The sequence below is a fragment of the Ambystoma mexicanum genome, chromosome 9 (genome assembly GCF_040938575.1).
Source record: "Ambystoma mexicanum isolate Mex_15411 chromosome 9, UKY_AmexF1_1, whole genome shotgun sequence".
In the NCBI taxonomy this organism is placed as follows: domain Eukaryota; kingdom Metazoa; phylum Chordata; class Amphibia; order Caudata; family Ambystomatidae; genus Ambystoma; species Ambystoma mexicanum.
In genome coordinates this window covers 743,539,126-743,552,918 of record NC_090931.1, presented here as the reverse complement: position 1 = coordinate 743,552,918, position 13,793 = coordinate 743,539,126, and the positions used below count along the sequence as shown (strand labels likewise).

The following is a 13,793-nucleotide window of genomic DNA, read 5'->3' as shown; positions in this document are numbered from 1 at the left end:
AAAGACAATAATCTCCTTGGGATCATGCATTATGGGCTGATACACTGGGTCTAAATGGGCTGATATGTCTGTTTGATCACCAACACAGTAGTAGATGGTGACAAACGCAATGATGGTGTCTCACAGCCCAACTCCCTGGGAATATCTTGGAGCGAGCTCGGATAATAGGGGCTCGTATCTGAGCGGGGTTTGGCCACATTTACATTAGCACTTGCAGTCACTCCCTCCTCCTTTGCCCCAGCCTTTCCCTCACCCTCTTCCTCATACACTAATTCTTCTGACTTTCCATGTTAAATGATAATATCTCCAGTTTATTAGATTGAATGGTTTTAGCACCAGGAGATACATAACTTAACCCAGCTAGCAACTCAAAGGAATCAGGAACAGGAAATGAGTGACATTCGATAGTTCCTCCTTCAGGGCAGGATTCTGGACCAGTCACTGGGATTACATAGATTTTCCGATCAGAGTGATCAACCGGATTAACAACCCTAAAAGCTTTCAATGGGTCAGTTCCTTGCTTCACCCTACCACAATATGTCCCAGTTGTTTAGGTGGACGACTCTCCAGATCATTAGAGTTGACAATACAATTCGTATTTATAGAGGGGCCACCTCCAATCACCACTGGGGACAAGCACCTTGTAGGGTCTGCAGCATTGTTTGTTTCAATGTCTCCCAACAAGTCTTTAATCTCTGTAATGAGGACCGTTACATCTTCAATTGGTTTGAACAGTTTGAATAGCTTTTTAGTCCCTCCCACTGGAGAAATAGGATTAACAGCTTTCCTCTTCACCCTTTTAAAACAAGCCAAGAACACTGGTTACAGAGACCACAATGAGTTAATTAATGAAAGTTATTCCCTATAAATGCTCAGCCGGGTCAGCCAAATAATTAGGAGTATGCTCCCCATCCTATCGCATCACTTGTCAGCATTTCTGACAAAAAAACGGCAAGATCCAGCAATGGCAAAGATGCCCCTGCCAGCCCAGGAACAGCGTCACAGTCTAAGTGTTACAGAACAACAAGCAAGATAAGACCGATAATTCACATCGCAGTCTATAACAGTCAGTAGCTCCGAAAACAGCTTAGTAGGCACCGTGTATCAGACAAGCAGCACTGCGGTACTCAGAGAGAACGCCCTCAAGGCCGCTGTGGGAGATTGGATGAAGAACAACTCACTCAAGTTGAACGGGGACAAGACTGAGGTGCTGGTAGTCGGCTCCACATCTGCTTCTTCATTCTGGACCACCGATTTCTGGCCTTCGTCTCTTGGTTCCTTCCCGTCACCTGTCACTATGGTTAAAGACCTGGAGGTGAAACTCTCCTCCTTGCTTTCCATGGAGCCCCAGGACAGTGCAGTCTGTCAGCGGGGCCACTTTCAGCTTAAAGTGCTCCGCCGGGTTCTTCCTTTCCTTCCTGTGCACCTTCATGCCCCAGTGGTTTCGGCGACTGTGTCTTCCTCCATTGATTATTGTAATTCACTTTTTCTGGCTCATCCTGCTTATTTGCCCCACCGTCTCCAGGTTTTCCAAAATTCTGCTGCCTGGCTGGCCACGTCCAACCCACCGGTGCAGCCACATCTCTGCCTTCTGATGGAACTTCACTGGCTTCCTGTGGTCAAACACATTCACTTTAAATCTCTGTGCCTGGTTCACAGTGCCTTCTGTGATCTGGGAGCTGAATATCTTCAGGCTAAATTGTGGCCTTATGTTCCAAGACGCGCTCTGCGCTCGGCCGATGCCTGACTCTTGCCTATTCCGGTGGTGAAATACAGTCACATCGGTGGCTGTTCCTTCTCTGTGGTGACTGTCAGATTGTGCAATGCTTTTCCACGCCTCCTTAGATTGACAGTTAATCATATGGCCTTTTTTAAGGCTCTGAAAACCTTCCTGTTCTCGTTGGCTTATGTATTCCTTCATGCTAGGTAGCGCCAAGATGCCATTGGGCGTATGTTACGCTCTGCAAGTGCCAATCAAATCAAGGTGTATACAGAGTGATCAACCAGTCGCCAGCCAGGTCTCCAAAAGGCTTGCCACCTCCAGCCACCAAACCGCACCAAACCGCGGCTCATTTTACCATGGCGGGCAAGTAACTAACCTTATTGGTATTGGGTGTAAATGAGTTTGTCAGACACATTTCCCTCCTGTCTAGCAGCCCCAGCAAAATAAGAGTCCTGCCTTCCTAGTTATGCTGAACCTTGGTTACCTGAATGGGAACCCCTCTCGCTATCCAAGTCAACACCCCTCTAGAGTAGGTGGAGTAGGTTGTAGCATTCACCTCGCCCCCCCAGCTGGCCTTCACTTTCTCGACTTCTGCCTTATTGAGGTGTGACTCTTGGAGCATCGCAACCTACATCCCCCATCTCTTTAGAAGCCCCATTACTTCCCTAAGCTTGCCTGGTTGCCCCAATCCTCTCACATTCCAAGTGAGAATCGTCAATGAACCCATGGTTCCCGTTGTAGTTCCTCCTCCTCTCCCCTTCTCAGCATACATCATTGCCCTGCGTGCCCTTTGGCTGGTTTCCCAAGCTGGACTCTCCCCTCTTTCTTAGCAACCCCACCAGTCCCCTGAACAACCCAAAAATCTTAAATAAGGAACCTGATCAAATCGCAAACCTCGAGGTTATAATACTTGCATTGTAGGCACTCCGCATTGGCCCGCCTGCCTAACGGTGGGAAGGCAGACTCCATGTGCACTCACAGTCCGTAAGGTTGTGGGTCGATAAGGTGCGTCCGGTTCTCAGGTAGACTGCCCGCGGTAACAGGCTCCCCGTAGCCCCCACCATCCTAGTTCGTGTTGTAGTAGTTCAACATCTTCCAGGCTTTGGTCCCGCTTTAACCTTAAGGATCCAGTGCCTATGTGATCTTCTCTGTCTGCGGGGCAGAGGCACTTTGGTCCCGGACGAGTTCTCCTCCAGTTGTGCACCTCCCCCACGCAGTTGGAGGGATCCGTTCTCTGCTACTGTGACTCTGTCTCCCGCAGCCTAGCCACCCAGGTACTGACTTTCTCTTGTCTCCGGCGGTCTCATGCTTGCACGTCTGCCAGGGCACTTGCCTCGTCTTTCCGGGCCCATGCCCATTGACCAGCTGCCCGCTGCCTCCCACCATTCCCATGCCTTCTGTGAAGAGTTGCAAAACCAATGACCGTCTCCTTTGATGATTTTAAGCCTGCGGAATACAACATCATGTAGCGAATTTCGTTGTCCCGAAGGACCCTCTTCACTTCCTCAAAACTCTGTTGCTGTTTTCGGACCCACCTTGTATAGTCCGGGAATACAATTACTGATGGTTTGGAAAAGCTGATCGGGACCCTCCTTCTGGCAGCCTGTAGAAGAACATTGCAGTCTCTTTAATTGAATATCCTGGCTATGACCGGCATAGGTCTGGCCTCGGGCACTGGCCTATGCGCCAGGACTCTGTGAGCATGCTCCACCGTGAACCACTGTGAGAGGCCCTTCTAGAAACAGCTCCATGGAGTCCCCTTCTGCGGTTTCAGGGAGGCGACTATCCTTATGTTTCTCCTCAAGTGACCCTCTGCGTCCTCCTCATGGGCCTCCAGGACCTTAGTCATCTGCAGTAGTGTGGCCACTTTCTTCTTGAGGGCCTGTACCTCCACCTCTGTTACCATGACCCTCAGTTCGGTTGCTTTGTGCTTCTCTGTCGATTTTTGCATGCCTGATCTGATAAGGTTCAATTCTTCCCCTATGGTCTCCATCTTGGATTCCAGGGTGGTCCTGGAGCTCTGTATCGCTTGTAGGACTTCTGCTCTGCAATTCTCCCCTCCAAGGACATTGTTTGCACATCTGGCTGTGGGGGAGGGGGGAGGTAAAACCCTTGTGGGCTGTGGCTGCTGAATCGGAGCTGTGTACTTGTCCATTTTAGGCTGCCTGCTTTTCCCTCCCATCATGGTCTGCTCACTCGCTTGGGCTGCTTGAGCGTGCTGGTCTCTTGTCCGAACATCTATCACACCTCCCGGTGAGGTCTCCCCTGCACCACCCTCTGGGAGGGTTTGTGTCAAATGTCTGCTCAAGGCTAGTCTTGGTGGTGCTTTAGATGCTTTTCCCCATGCGGCGCTCTAGATGTCTGTAATTGCCTGGGTAGTAGGCTCCTCTTCTCCTGCCCATGTGCCTGTCCTCCCGCTGCTGGTTCCTCAGGGCAGCTAAGCTATTGGGGGTTCTGCTACCACAGTTGCCTGTATGCGTCCCCAAACTCCTCTCACCACGTACTAGGGGGTCGCCAGTCCCTCAGCTCTGATATGATATGATTTGATAGGTTATTCATAACGCGCTTAATACCCAGAGGTTTCTAAGCGCTGACCCGGGGATTGAACCTGTGTTGCATCGTATCGTCTTGCTTCCAAGGCGAGCACGTTGCTGCTGAACTATCCTCCCAGGACACTGCACTCCTCCATTTACCAGGCCCTGGCCCGCATCCCTCAACTTTCTGGGTGGGCCTCCCCAGCGTTTCACTTCCACTATGTGTTTGGGCTTCCACTCTGCGACCTTATTGCGCATGGCAATATCTCTCTGTAGCTCAGGGCACCTGCTTCCGGGCCCCTCCTCTCCCAGTGTCTGGGCCCTTTCAGTCCTCCTCCTGCGCTCCACTTTTAGGAGAGTTTTGGGGGCTCCCGATACCCTGTGTGACTGAGGCTGTCTCCCCCTGCCTTTTCTCCTCCCTGCCGGCTCAGCAGTGCAGTGACAGATACGCACCCTTTCTACAGTTCAAGCAGCCCCCTTGTTCTTCTATGGGGCTTGCTGCTACCTGGTTGTTTGTAAGGGACCAGGCCGGCCCATCCTGAGTCCTCAGGCCTTTTCCAGCCCTGGTATGGCCTTCCGCTGTGGGAGCTTTCGTCTGCCCCCGATAGAGGCAGGGAGCTCTTACTCTCTGTTGCAGTGATATAGTCCAGGCCTCAGGGCTGGGCAGAGGGAGCCTGCACCTCCCCGGAATGCTGTCTCTTCCCTTTGGGTAGTGGGGCTATGCTCCTCACTGCTGCTTGCCCCCTGCAGTAGTCATCAGCCAGGATGGGTGTCCCAGCTGTCAGAATCCGTCTTGAGATTTTCTCCCGTAGTGTAGATGACGAATTCTGACTAACAATATAACCCTGTGTATGGATGAAACCAATGCCAAGGGATTTATTATTTGGGAGAATGGACCCGGACTGGACGGCATAGTTCCTAAACCGGAAAGGAAATTTCAGGTTAGGGATGAAGTACTTGATAGACTGCAACAATGTACTGACAAATACTGCCCAACATTAACCTGTGACTGAAGGAATAAGGGGACCGTTTTATATCTGTACAATGTGTAGGAGTTGTGTTTTCCTTCCAGTATAGTGAGAGAGAAACCCTGCAGTATCTAGAAGCAGAATGACAAACAACTTTAGGATTGAAGGAACAAAAGAGTGTACTGGTAAGTGCATTAGGAGTGAGTCATGCAACCTTACCGTGGAGTGGGCAGAAGAATCTCTTTTCGGTAGTAGCAGGAAGTTTCACACAACCGAGTCAACCAAAAGGTATTCAGTGGGATGGGGAATTGTACCTGCCGAAACGCGTAAGCCTAGTGGCCAGGAAGTCAGTGTTTGTCCAAAACACCCGATGAAACGAGGACGCTCCTCGCGGCCCTGCCAATGTACGTCGGCAGTCTCTAGTCCGTACAGGGCTGAGACGAGGAGGAGAACCTTAAGGCTAACTCGGAGTGTAATCAGAGGATGTTCCGTTTGAATGGTATGGTACAGAAACCATGCAAGGAAAAGATACTGAAAGGTGAGGAGGGGCAGTCCGTGAACATGTAATCCGGGTCAAGACCAGAGCGGGCAGAAAGGTATCCAAGGGAGAAAACCGGAGGCAAATCGTTAGTAGCAAATCTGAGTCAGCATCAAACGAGCAGCATATAGTATCCAAGGGAGCGGCTGAAAACAGATCGATGAAAACAATCCGAGTTCGTAGAACACCAAAGAGACGTAGAGTCCGAGGCAAACAAAACTTCAAGGGCAATAGATCAAAGGAGTCTGGGAAAACAGGAAAGAGACAGGAAACCAGATTATCAAGAGTTCGCAATGAATCAGTAAACACACTTCAACAGAATCAGAACACACTTCAACAGAATCAGAAGCACTGAACACCCAGAAAGGAGGAGTTTAAGAAGTAGAAGTCGCATGACAGGCAGTAACGTGCGTGTAACGTTGCAGCGTTAATATGAATGCCATAGTCTCCAAGGCAACAGCCAATGCTTCCCAAAGGAGGTGTGACTCCTTGCTGATGACAGTCCTGTAAACCTCGTGAAATGACTCCTAATGTGTGGCGAACAGTGTCTGAGTTTGTTGTTTATGGAGAGGAAATGTGGCCGTATGTATGTGTTCTGGAAAGGGGTGCTCCGGTTTAGCGAGGGTTGGACAGCAAGAGCGGGTGTCCTGAGTGCATTCCTGACACCAGCCCACCGTCTGCATGCTCTATTGTGCCAGGCTAACGGCCCGTCCGGGTCCCGGCACCGCAACCAAGGCAGCCAGTCCTGCCACGTTCACTGCTGCGGGGCTCATGGCTCACTGGGTCCCGGCACTGCAACTCTGCTGTCTGCCTCATCAGCAGCACCTATCTCTGAAGGCTTCCTGTGCGCCCTTAAGTGCGGTCCGGGCTGATGCTGCCTCTCCCGCTCCTGGCCAATGCTGTCAATTTGTTTGTGTCGCCTCAGCCATGGCTGTGCCCTCTGGGCAGCCATCTTAGTGCGGCACCAGCCTCCTCGTGCCTTTCTTTTCTTGCCAAATTCCTTAGCAGGATTTGTGCCCTATCACAAGAGGAGGTTCCAACAAACACAAGAAGTATTAGATGTGATTTTCAGTAACTGTAGGCATACAGAATTTGATGCCAGAATCGGATATCCTGGGAAAGTGTTCTGAATGTACTTCACCAGGGTAAGTTAATTCGCCTACCATGAATCCAGATCGTGAATATTGGGGTAAATAATGATAGATAAGATTTAACAAATATATAATGTTCTTTGATTTAGAACTTTGAGAAGCTGAAGTGTTCGGTGAGTTTCAGTTTATTATTTCAACCATGGGACAGATCACCTCACTATTCACCAGGGTTGTCTCAACAGAGTATTTCCATTTGGATCACTTAGGAACTAAAGAAAGCACATTGATCATACATGTGGCCACTTATTGGGGCACGCACCAATTAGATGGGGGATAGAATTTGCATACTTAAGGGTCTTTTTCATCCACACTTTGGTGGAAACGGGCAGATCACGCATGATAATTTAGGTAATAACAGTTATTACGCTTAACTTATCAGAAGCTATTTGGCATGCTAACTCATTAGAATACTACATTAGCAACAGCAGTCAACTATGCACAATCACTAATAAGAGGATGTTGTGCTAATATTGATCAATGTAATTCTGTCTTATTTCTCTCTGTTTGCCCACCCGACGCCAATTTGCAATATGGGCATGTAATATCCTACATTTTAATTGATTTGATTTTGGAATGTTGTTATTTCATAATGATGTGTGCATAATGTCATTATTGTGGCACATTGATGTGTGTACATTTCATTTATCCTTTTGGATATTAACAGCCTTGAGGACGACCGCCAGGTCGAAACACCAGTCGGCTGTGACTGTTGATTTTGGGAATAAATCAAGACATGAAGAGATACTTTTGTTTATGATAGTGTTCAATTACTCATGGACTGAATAGAGTTGTGTCAGCTAATATAGTAAGGGTCACAGCGCTATCGTGCAACATACATTTGCTTTAACTATTCCAGATGTTCAGTGCCTTTGGAAATCAATGTCCAACACAAATGTTCCATCTCCTACTCTTGTAAGCCCTTGCGGCTCCTTGGCACATCCTGTTGTAAAAAAGAAACGTTCAAATTATGTGTTCAAGAGAAAGTCTTCAAACCTAATCTTAAGAGTCCTTAGCTTCCCAGCTATCATAAACTTGAACACAAAATGTTCTACGCTTTGGCCAATGCAAGAGTTCAAGAATCTTTATAAATGTCCAGCTATCAAAACCAAAACAGAACACCTTGCTTCTGGGTAGGCTAATCCAGGGTTTACTCATAGTCTGGACTCTTTGTAGTTTTCCTGCTATCACCAGTGAACTGAAGACCTCTCCCAAGTATCTGTCTGTGGTCCCGTGTATCATTACATTTGACTCTCTGTGTCTGAGCACCTCCTTAACTCCCTTTCCGTCCCGGGGGACATCTGTAGCCACAGCACCTCCGACTTACTTTTGTTAATCCGCAGCCCTGCAACCCAGCCAAACTCTGTGATGACTCCCTCAACCACTTCCAGTGACTCCCAGGGGTTCGTCAGGGTCAACAACATGTCATGGCGGCTACCTTATGTGCTCTTTCCCCAAACACCACCTCCTTAATCGCCTGGTGGAGCCTGACTTTACACAGAAGCAGCTCTAGGTATATTGCAAAGAGTAATGGTGACAGCAGGCAGCCTAGCTTCATGTCTCTAGACACTGCCACTGGATCTGATGCCTATCCATTGATCATCAGGAGCAGCGTGGGGTTATGATAATTCGCCTCTATCTTGCTCATAAACTTTTCACCAAATCCCATTTTGGGCATGGTGGTGAAAAGAAAGCCCCATTCTACCCTACCAAACTCTTTCTCAGCGTCGGGGGCCACCCCAATAGTCTCAATCCTGGATTTGTTTACTTTCTCTATAATATGGGCAATCCTCCTGGTGTTATCATGTGTTTGCCTCCCCCGCACTAATCCAGACTGGTCTGCTTTCACCAAGGATGGGAGGAGGGGTTGTAGCCTGGTCGCCAGAATTTTAGTATAGATCTTGGCGTCCAGATTAATCGGCGCAATCGGTCTGTAAACCCCGCATGTTGTGGGATCCTTCCCTTGCTTAGGAACCTTTGCCTCCTCCATAGATTTGGTTATCCCCCTCCCTCCCCTAAATTCATTATATACGGCTACCATACGCGGGGCCAGTATATCCCTAAACGTTTTATAAAAGTCTGCTGTAAACCCGTCAGAGAAAATACTGTTTGACCTCAAGAAACTGGAGGAAGAAATACAAAAAACCATCCCCCTAGACCTCTATAGAAAAAGAGTTGATGATCTTTTGATCGAGATGAACATCTTCAAAGAAGACACCTTGCGTGAACGAGTAAGAAGAATGAATAAAGACCTTACAAACTTCAGCCATGAGAAGGCCTTCCCGTACACAGAAGAAAAGTATTTCACCCAAGAACTAACCAATGATACCCCCGCTCAAGGGGGAAAGGGAAGGAAAAAAGTGTCTTTTAGGAATACCTCATTCAGCTCAAGCGATGGAAGCACATTTGGTGATAACACCTTACACAGTGGTCGATCCAATCGTTGTAATATGAGGAGAGGAACCAACTCCAGAGGCCGGAGAGGCAATAGGGGAGGGGGGAATCAGGGAGGTAGACCACATGACCAACAGCATTTTTTAGAGAAGGGCACGGAGGCCTGGGACCAGGAACCCCGAGTCTCCCGGAGCATGGCAGCCTTGTGGTGAATCTTTCAGACTATAAACCCACAGAACAAGAAATGCAAGTCTTGGAGAAAGGGATGGGCTTTGTACCGACGAACTTACATAGCCCATTCATGTTCCGTCAGGAATTTAGTAACTTCATGAGGAAAATACATCTACACCAATTCTTTGAGGAACACGTTTATGAACACGAGACCTCTGAATCAGGCTTCTGTAACAAATCCACCTTCTGTGTGCCGACAGCAGCCCGGACTCCAGAAGCATTGGTATTCCAAAAACGGGTTCTTATAGAAATCAAAACCCTAGAACAACAAGCCAAAGGAAAAAAGATCTTCCATAACATCAGTAACAATGAATCCCATGCTATTAAACAACTGTCTAATAATCAAGAAATCGTAATACGCAGGGCAGATAAAGGAGGCGCTACAGTGATTCTTAATCGTGCAGATTACATAAGGGAATGCAATCGTCTACTGCTGGACCTCACATGCTACCAACAACTCAGAGGATCCCACACCACACCTATTGAAAATCATCACCCACAAAGTTCTAAATGCAGAAGAAAGAGGCTGGATCATTCAGAAAGAACGTGACTTTCTTATCAAAGAAAAACCCCAAATTACACAATTTTACATTTTTACCAAAAATACATAAGGCGTTAGTTAATCCACCGGGGAGACCAATAGTCTCAGGAGTGAACTCCGTCCTAGAACCCCTATCGCGATTTGCAGATAAATTCCTCCAACCAATGGTGAAGAAGATGACTTCATTTATATTGGATACCACGCAAATTATATCTGAAGTGGAAGATTTGGAGTTTGATCCACAAATCAAATTTTTGGTGGGGTTAGATGTAGTGGCTCTGTACACTAGTATTCCCCAACAATTGTCTTTGGAGGTACTAGAAGAAAAACTCTTAAGAGACCACACAGTTAAGAACACCCCTGTCTCCTTCATCGTATGATGCACGGAAATGGCCCTAGTGGAAAGTTATTTTCACTTTAATGGTGAATTTTTCAAGCAAATACAAGGTACAGCTATGGGCGCCACCCTGGCGCCGAGTGTGGTTAACCTGTACATGGAGTGTTTTGAAATGAACATCATCATGAATGATTCCAATCCATTCAAAAGCCACATTAGAAAATGGCGACGATACATAGACGATATTTTCATCATCTGGACTGGCAATAAACAAGAACTGGAGCATTTTTTCAAGTGGATTAACCTGCAGAATGGATTTCTGAAATTTACACATCAATTCAGTACGATTTCTCTAGATTTTCTAGACATTACCATATGTGTCGAACCATTTAACAAACCAACAGACAGAAATTCCTTGTTGCACTACTCCAGCTTTCATCCCCGCCATGTACGTAATAATCTTCCTTTGGGTCAGTTTCTAAGACTAAAAAGAAACAGCACTAACAGCACAGATTACCAGACAGAAGCAGCAAAAATGAAAGGCAAACTGGAGAACAGAGGCTATCCGAGAAAGATCACTCAGAACGCCTGGAAACGGGCGAATAATAACAGAGATGCTCTCTTAGAATATAGGGAACAGCGGACATAGAAAGAAACAAACAAAAGACTTGTTTTTGTTAACACCTATAACCATCTTTCGAATGGAATCAAAAGAATCATTGGTAAAAACTGGCATTTGTTGGAGAACAGTGACCACCCAATTGCAAGACCTATTATTGCCTTCAAAAGAAGCCGGAATGTTAAAGAACATCTAACTAGAAACGACATCAGCAAGAAACCAATGAAGCAAAAGACATTAACTCAACAATGGGGGTTCCCAATCCTGACGGGACATACACAATGTGGAAACTGCTTATGCTGCACATCCACTTTTAAAAGTACAGCAGTAGACATCGGTCTACCAACCCCGTGGCAACAGACAAGCTTCACCAACTGCAATTCTAATATGGTCATCTATGCAGTCTGGTGCCCGTGCAAGAAAATCTACGTGGGTAAAACGGATAGAAAAATCAAAATCCGGATTGGGGAACACAAAAGTTGCATAAGGAATAGAACTCGGAATGCACCCCTTGTAGAGCACTGGATAGAAAATAATCACACGGTGGAAGAGATCAGCTGGACAGTTCTGTATAAACAGAGGTCAGGGTTGGACAGCAACAAAGATAAAAGAACCCTTTTGAAAAAAGAACAGCAGCTCATTTTTCTTACAAATAGTATGAGCACAGGACTCAACGAGAAAATCGATTGGTGGGTCTGAAATGTAGAAATCACCTATACGACAATTGAGTCCCACAACCAGAGCTCTAACTCGATGAACATCATGGAACATCAGAATACTAATGAAGTGGTCACTTAAAATGATGCTGTATCAAGTTTCACACTTGCTGAAAAGATCATGGGTCTAACGAACGAATTAGAGTAGCTTTCAACACTTACGAAATCCGATACTCGCGCTGAAGCCCTACTGCGCATGCGCTTATTACCTACGTCAAACGCATTAAACACCTGAGAGGCCGGAAAACGAACTAACGTGAACCCGGAAGTGTTCGACTGTCGAGGGAACTCGGACACTCCAGCCACACTCGAACGCGGAACTGGTATCCAACTACAGCGCCCCATAATGTCTTGTCCCCACTCGATTGGGAGTTCACACGGGAGCATAAACGTTAACGAACATGTACTTACAAATATAGAATCTGTCCGTTGCTAGATCGTAAAGCTTTTGGGTCAATTGTGAACATATATAAATTTGGATTTTATCGATTAATAACAATCGAAGTCTGTAAAAATCGATTCTCATTACGCACGGGTGGAAGTCTCTGTGAGGAATTATATGAACAAGAGCATAGACTGTTAACCATATACATAAGGGATTAATGCATATTCCTTTTCGGATCCCTCCCGTACAGGTGAGAACAAACCTGCATACTTAGTAAGGATGGAGTTCATCAGACAACGGGTGGAGACGCGAGTGGCGAATTGGTTTTGATCTCACTTCAGCGCTGTAAACCGTTTGAGTGAAACAACATAGCATGCATGAATAACACGCTTAGATGAAACAATAGTTAAAGTAAGTGTCATGACAGATAAACTTTGTAGAAGGCACTCCGATACAAATGTTTCACAACAACCAACCACGTGCTTTCGTTTCCCTAGTAACCTGAAGTCCGAACTGGATGGAACTAGCATCCACACAGTATGCCCAGTAGAAGGCAGTAGCGTCTCCAGACGTCTTTTCGAAAAATATACAAACAAAGCTCGCCCCAAGGGGTATGCCGATTGGATAATATGTTTAATTAATATCACTTGATTGGACCACTCAGCACCTTATATACCTCATCTTGTACATTTCTCTCTGAAAAAGTGAACGCTGACCTTCCCGCATAAGCGAGACGACCCTCACCCCATGGCCACATTGCCAAAAAGTTGCAGACTAGCAACTAACAAAACGGGTGAGTGGTAGCTAATCTCATGTTTTACTAGCCAATAGGGGAATTAAGTAGGTCAAGTCTCTACCCCCGAGATACATCTTTAAAACTCTGCTAAAAGTAAGTAAGCTCAGGTCTAGCATAGATAGTAATGTCTTATGGTTCCAACAGCTTTTTACTAAAACAAGTATCTTGGATAATATTTAAAAAAAACTCTCCTCGATGGTGACGATTCTTTTAGACTGAAGTCCGAACTCCTATTATTTGATTATAGTTGTTCAAAAGAGTGCAGTAAACAAATAGGTTAATAATATGCCTATTCTTTATCACTATTCTCTGACAGGTGGAAAGTAAGGGCACTAAAAACCCTTAAGAAGAAGAAACCAATAGAATTTCAAAGTTGATTGTGGACATGACCTTGATTGTAGTAATCATTGTTTGTTTTTAAGCGATGATGTTGACAGAACTATTATGCACTTTTTACTAACCCTTTACTATAAAAGCCCCTGAAGAATTTCCGACTATTAACCACATATATACTAAAACGGAAAGAAACATGTCGGGCACAAGCTGCGTGTGTGTAGAATGAGATGGTGACAGTGATTGAAAGAAAGAGCGAATGGAGTGTTTTTGAGTGAGATGTGTGACACAAGGAATGATTAGATGTGTTAAACAACACAGCACAAGACACTCTAACGGTTTAAAAACAAAAAAATCAAAAATTCAAATTAACTGAATCACTGATGAAAAGGGTTCTAGCTTTGTGCATATATTGCTGTTAATGTGATATTGAGACTCCTAACGCAGGAGACGACAAAAGCACTTTATCTCTGCACCTAAAATGTGTGTTTTTTAATATTTACGTGTAAATGAATAATAAAATATGTTTA

General features: G+C 46.0%; 1 protein-coding gene across 3 annotated transcripts in view; it reads left to right on the top strand.

The window, feature by feature from the left end:
• Nucleotides 1–13,793, top strand: part of HIBCH (3-hydroxyisobutyryl-CoA hydrolase) — a 1,493,921-nt gene that overhangs the window by 678,456 nt on the left and 801,672 nt on the right. The gene's annotated exons all lie outside the window — the stretch shown is intronic.